At 40.7% G+C, this 6,700-nt stretch overlaps 1 pseudogene; it reads left to right on the plus strand.

Moving 5' to 3' along the window:
• The first annotated feature begins 3,048 nt into the window (after positions 1 to 3,048).
• Positions 3,049 to 6,700, plus strand: part of LOC103208451 — a 23,527-nt pseudogene continuing 19,875 nt past the window's right edge.

Consider the following 6,700-nt stretch of genomic DNA (forward strand, 5'->3'; position numbering starts at 1 on the left):
CTGTGTCTGTGTTAATTGGTTTCCCTTTTCTTTGTTGAAGAGGGTCTGTGCAATCCTTCTGCCTAGTCCACCATCTTGCCGGCAGCCCAGTATTCCTATTTTTAAAATTGGAATGGTCCTTTCCGACAACATGACCAAAATAGGTGAGATGAAGTCTGGCCATTTTTGCTTCCAAGGATCATTCTGGCTGCACTTCTTCCAGGACAGATTTCTTAGTTCTTTTGGCAGTCCATGGTACTTTCAGTATTCTTCGCCAACATCACAACTCAAACACATCAACTCTTCTTTGGTCTTCCTTGTTCATTGTCCAGCTTTCCCATCTATATGAGGTGATTGAAAATACCATGGCTTGGGTTAGGCACACCTTAGCCTTCAAGGAGACGTCTTTGCTCTTCAGCACTTTAAAGAGGAAGAGCCTAGTTCCTTTTAAAATTCACCTGATTTGGTCAGGATCACCCAAGATAATCTCCCTTTCTTAAAGTCAGCTGTGCTCTCTAGTATAACCTCATCATGGGAGCAATTAACCCATCATATTCGAAGACCCTGCCCACACTCAAGGAGGAGGGTATTACACAATGAATAAGGAAAACTGAAGAAGGGTTGATGCCTTTCAATGGTGGTGCTGGTGAAGAATACTGAAAATGCCCTGGACTGCCAAAACAAACAAATCTGTCCTGGAAGAAGTACAGCCAGATTGCTTCTTACAAGCAAGAATGGTGAAACTTCATCTCACTACTTTGATCATATTGTCAGAAGGAACCAGTACCTGGAAGAATAACATGGTTGGTAGAGTAAAGGGTTAATGAAAAAGGGGAAGGCCTTCAATGAGATGAATTGACACACTGGCTGCACCAATGGGCTCAAGCATAGCAAGGATTGTGAGGATGGCACAGGACTGGACAATGTTTTGTTCATAGGGTTGTATTTAGGGTAAGTTAGAGCTGACCTGACAGCACCTAACAACAACAACAAAAGCCACTGAGGGGCCTCTTAGAAATCTATCTACCACAGATCTCAAATGTATAATATTTATGAGCTCAGAAAAAGACTGGAATGATATAAAACTCAACATTAACAAGATTTTTCTGTGGGATAGTGGATTGAATAGTGTTACTATGAGTCAGAAGCAACTTGATGGCAGTAGGTATACTTTTAAAATGTGTTGAAATGTTACCTCTATACCTGTGGAGCTGACTTGATGGCACCTAACAACAACAACAACAAACTGTGAGAACACACGTTTCTGTTCATCAAAGCTACACATTTGTGGTATTTCTGTTTTTAGTAGCACTAAGAAACTAAGACAGGTAGGATTATGGATAATTTTCTACTTAGTACGTTTCTATGTTTCTGGGCATTTCATAATGAGTAGAAATTACTTTTATAATCATACTTTTATAACCAAACATTATCTAAATAAACAGTTGGGCCTCCAGCTAGGATGGTAATGCAGGACTGAATGGTATTTGATGTACAGAATTTAGTGTGTGTAGCTGAGTGGTTTGTTCATTCATTTGGGCTTTCATTCATTCATTAACTAGTGAAGAGGTGGAGGTACAGGCAAGTGGCATTTTCCTATAGGATTGCGTGCTGATGGGAACTCTGTACAGAACCTCCCTGGAATAGCATTATACTTTTCAACAAAATGATTAAAAAAATCAAGTGGCATTTCTATCTGTTATTATTCCTGGGAAAAAATACAGAAAGCAAGTTACTCAAACTGCTTGAGAAACATTTTGCAATATCTATCTTCCCACCAAAATAGCTTGATAAATTTTAGGTTTTGAAATTTCCCATTGTCTTTGTTAGCAGAAAATACCAGCTTCTCATAAATAACCGAAATGAAGCAACAGACTTCTTGGCTTAGATTCACTTTTCAGCCTGACACGTCTGAAGGAGCCCAGTGCCAAAACTCTCTCTCAAAACAGAAGTGTGGCCCCGGGAGACCCAGGAACACAAATGAACCAGAAACCCTTATGGTGGGAAACCCCTCCACTGACATTAGCAAGAGAAATTGCTCAAAGAAGGAAATATCAGCATGTGCAACATCACCAGGGACACAGTGACTGGCCATCTTGGGGCATCCTGTGTTGGTAACAAGTCTGAGCTCAAGTCAGAAATGAAGAGAGTGTGACGTCAATGGGGTTGTGCAGAAAAATCTGGCAAGGCTGTCCTGGACCAAAGGGTGATACTGGTGTGATTTCCCATCTCCTTCTCCTTCTCTGCCATGCCCTCTTCCCTCTCTCTGGTGCCTAGTCTTGACTCTGTGCCTGCTCAGAATCCCACCTGTTCTCAGTTAAATTAGATTACTAAACCAAAAAAACAAACCCATTGCCATGGAGTGATTCTGATCCATGGTGACCTCACATGTTAGAGCTGAACTGCTCCATAGTGTTTTCTTGGCTGCAATCTTCATGGAGGCATATTGCCAGGCCTTTCTTTTGTAGTACCACTGAGTGGGTTTGAAATATTTAGGTTAGTAGTCTTATACAACAGCTTCCTAAGGCACTGGGCTCTGAACATGTCTTGAGCACCATGGCTTATGTGGTGGTTCCCAGAAAAGTCAGAGAGCAAAAGGTTAATTACAAAGTTGATTTGGCTTTTGGGATGGGCACCTTCCTTTAAAACCAACTACATTTACTAGGCCTTTTCTGAATATAAGAGTCCCTGAGTTGTTGCTGTTAGGTGCCATTAAGTCAATTCTGAATCATAATGACTCCATGTAACAGAGTAGAACTACTATATAAGATTTTCTAGGCTGTAATCTTTACCTACAGAGCAGTTAGGTGGGTTCAAACCACCAACCATTCAGTTAGCCTCTGAAGAGTTAATCATTGTGCCACCAGGGCTCCTTAAGAAAGTTGTAGTCCTTTATTAATGGGACACAACAGATCCTCTTCTCATCTCTTCTCTCTCCCTAGCTCCTTCCTTCCTTTTTCTCTTTCTTCTTTCTTTCCATTCTTCCTCCCTTCTTTCCTTCCCAAACTGTTTTATCAGAAGAGCCTCTTGAAAAATTTCTTTGGGTTGAGGATTCCCTTTTTTGCCAGCATGGAGCAGGTAAGAGGCACCACCCCCAATCTTTCGGAAGTCTCCCCTGCTCCTCCCACTCCCACATCTCTGACCACAACAACAATGTCCCCACCAGTGCTCCTCCACTCCTCCATAGTCCTTCTTGGCTGGAAGACATTCTTGGACATTGTTTTGTCAGACCTCGACCCTGGCACAGATTTTATCTTTCTTTAACAATATACTGCCCATTTAAAGTACTGTAAAACATGATCGAACAGGGAATATCCATGGCTGTTTAGTATGCTTTAAAATTCTTTAATTTGCTGTACCACAATAACTTGCTCTTTAATAAAAGCAATCTCTTGTCTTAATAGCCACACAATAAAGAGTTATTTATATGAGGCAATGTGCAGGCCTGAGCCTTCCAGGTGTGCCCCAGATTTTCAACACTCCCAGCGATTTGCAGGATGGCGCTGCCTGATGTAGCCCAAACAAGCCTTCTAAACGCTGCCATTTTGCAGTGTCACCGCTCCAGGGCCTCAGCCGGCCCCAGGCTTCTGGCCCTGCACAGCACGCGGAGCGTGCTGATTTATTTCGGTATTACGTTTAATTGTTTCCTTCTTGTTGAAGCCTTAACATGCGATGCTTGTAAATCTGACCCGGATCCTCCATATGGCGCTCTGGTTTTCCATTTTCAAATGCATTCGCCCCGGAATAATGACTGTGGTATAACTCAATTTCAGTTCTGCTGCTGGGGACTTTATTACATAATGCTTTCTAATTGACCCTCATAGTTTAATAAGACAGAACATTTCACCAGAACATTGACAAAAGTTATTAATTTTCACTTCAGCAGAGACCCATGTCCCAATTAAATCCCCTGATAATGCCTGACTGACTGACTGACCTCATTATGGCTAATGCTTATTAGTCCTGTGGAGAGGATAGCATTGCACACTGTTAAAATGCCTAAATGAGAACATACAACGAGTCAACATGATTACAATTTACATACATGACTAATTTTACTTCCCTAATCCTTGTCCAGTGCAATGAATTTGGTGAGCTGCTGTCACACCAAAAGATCATCTATTGAGGATTTGAAGAAGGTGTCATAAAAGGGTGCCTTGAATGTGCTAAGCTACACCCAGTTAAATTATAACTGTCTTTCTAGGAAACCATTTCTGGTGTGTGGGAGTATTTAAGTGAGGAGATTGGCTTACGCCCATCCCTTCCTTAATATGGAACAACTAGTAATCATTTGGGTTTGTTTTGTCAACTTAAAAAAGAAAAGAAACCACTACCACAAGTGGCAATTATTCCAGCCTTACTACTTGCATGGCTCATACTCCCTGAAGTGGATTTTCCTCCCTGAGTCCAGTTATATTTTCACATTTTCTCAGAGTTTTTGTTTCACAGGAGATGTTAGGTAGGAGCCGGTAGGATCACTACACCTTTCTTGTTTTGTCAGCTTCATTGTAAAGACATCACAGTTCCCACCTTGCTTCACCAATAATAGGACCATGCGCCTAAGGCATTTGCTGCTAACCAGAAGAAGGTTGGCGGTTCAAACCCACCAGCTGCTCCCCCGGAAGGAAGGTTGGGCAACCTACTTCCGCAGTGATACTGCCTCAGAAACCCACGAAGGGGTTGTTAGGAGTTGGCCCAACTCGACTGCAGTGAGTTGCAGTTTGTTTGCATTACTCACACTAGGATTCTCCCAGGTTGTGAGAGAATCAGCAACAAGGTTAGTTGAAAGAAAAATGTGTATTTGCACATGCTGGTAAAATTGAAGGCCAGAAATGCCAAAGAAATAAAAATAAAGAAGGCTTGCAGTATCTGAGGTTCCATTTGTTTTCTGATCGCCCCTTTCCTGGTCTATACAGCATGTTATCTTTGGAGGCCATCTGACCATATCTCATGTGCACTCATCCTTGTGTTACAGTCATTCCCCCGATATGTATGATTTGACACATGACAACAACCTAACAGCAGAGATTAAATTCCTCTTCAGGCTTGTTACAATATGACAAGTAATGTGTATTGACACAGCAAAGTGCATTCTGGAAATATGAGTGGCTGGACAGAGACAGGACCCCATGCTCAGCTAGTTGATATTATTGTTTTTAGATGCCAAAGAGTTGGTTCTGACTCACAGTGACCCAATGTACAAAAGAACAAAACATTGCCTAGACCTGCACCATCTCACAATCTTTGCTATGTTTGAGCCCATTGTTATAGCTACTGGGTCAATTCATCTTGTTGAGGGTTTTCCTCTTTTCCGCTGACCTTCTCCTTTGCCAGGCATCATGTCCTTCTCCATGGACTGGCCCTTCCCCATAACATGTCCAAAGTACCTGATGAAGTGTGGCCGTCCCTGCTTCTAAGGAGCTTCTCGCTATACTTCTTCCAAGACTGATTTGTTCACCAACATTGTAATTAAATGAATCACTTCTTGATATTCATCAGTAAGTACTTGGGTCAGACACACCTTAGTCCTCAGAGTGACGTCTTTACTTTTTAACACTTTAAAGAAGTCTTTTGCAGCAGATTTGTCCAATACAATATATCACTTGATTTCTTTACTGCTGTTTCCATGATGGTGATTGTGGATCCAAGTAGAATGAAATCTTTGAAAACTTCAATATTTTCTCCATTTATTATGATGGTGCTTATTGGTCGAGTTGTAGGGATTTTGTTTTCTTTATGTTGACGTATAATCCACACTGAAGACTGTAGTCTCTGATTTTCATCAGTAAGTGCTCTTTAATTTCAGCAAGCAAGGTTGTACCATCTGCTTATCACAGGTTATTAAGGAGTCTTCCCCTAATCTTGATGTCACTTTCTTCCTGTCATTCTCAATGTTATGCATAATTTGTTATGATCCACACAGTTGAATAAACTTTTATAGTCAATAAAACATAGGTAACCATCTTTCTGGTATTTTCTGCTGTCAATTAAGAACCATCTGACATCAGCAATAATATCCTTCATTCCACATCCTCTTCTGAATCTGGCTTGAATTTCTGACAGTCCCCTGCCTATGTACTGCTTAAAATGTTTTTAAGATGATCTTTAGCAATTTTTTTTCTTGCATATAATATGAATGATATTATTTGATACTTTCTGCATTCTATTGGATCACCTTCCTTTAGAAAAGGCACAAATATGGATCTCTTCCAATTGATTGGCCAGGTAGCAGTCTTCCAAATTTCTTGGCATAGAGAAGTGAGCACTGCCAGTGTTGCATCCATTTGTTGAAACATCTCAGTGGGTTTTCACCAACCATCTCAGTGGGTTTTCATCTCATTGTTTTTCACCAATGCCTTCAGCATAGCTTAAACTTCTTCCTTCAGTACCATCGGTTCTTGATCGTGGTTGAGTGTCAACCAGTTCTATTTGGTACAATAACTCTTATGTATTCCTTCTCTCTTCTTTTGATGCCTCCTGCACCATTCAATAATTTTCCCATAGAATCCTTTAACATTGCAATGTGAGGCTCTAATTTTTTCTTCAGTTCTTTGAAATTGAGAAATGCTGATCAAGTTCTTTGCTTTTGGTTTTCTAACTCTAGGTCTTTGCACATTTCATTATAATACTTTGTCTTCTCGAGCTATCCTTTGAAATCTTCTGCTCAGCTCATTTATTTCATTATTTCTTCCTTTCACTTTAACTATTCTTTTTTTTTTTT

This window comes from Orycteropus afer, unplaced genomic scaffold (assembly GCF_000298275.1).
Source record: "Orycteropus afer afer isolate SDZICR_OR568_19922 unplaced genomic scaffold, OryAfe1.0 scaffold00435, whole genome shotgun sequence".
Classification (NCBI taxonomy): Eukaryota; Metazoa; Chordata; class Mammalia; order Tubulidentata; family Orycteropodidae; genus Orycteropus; species Orycteropus afer.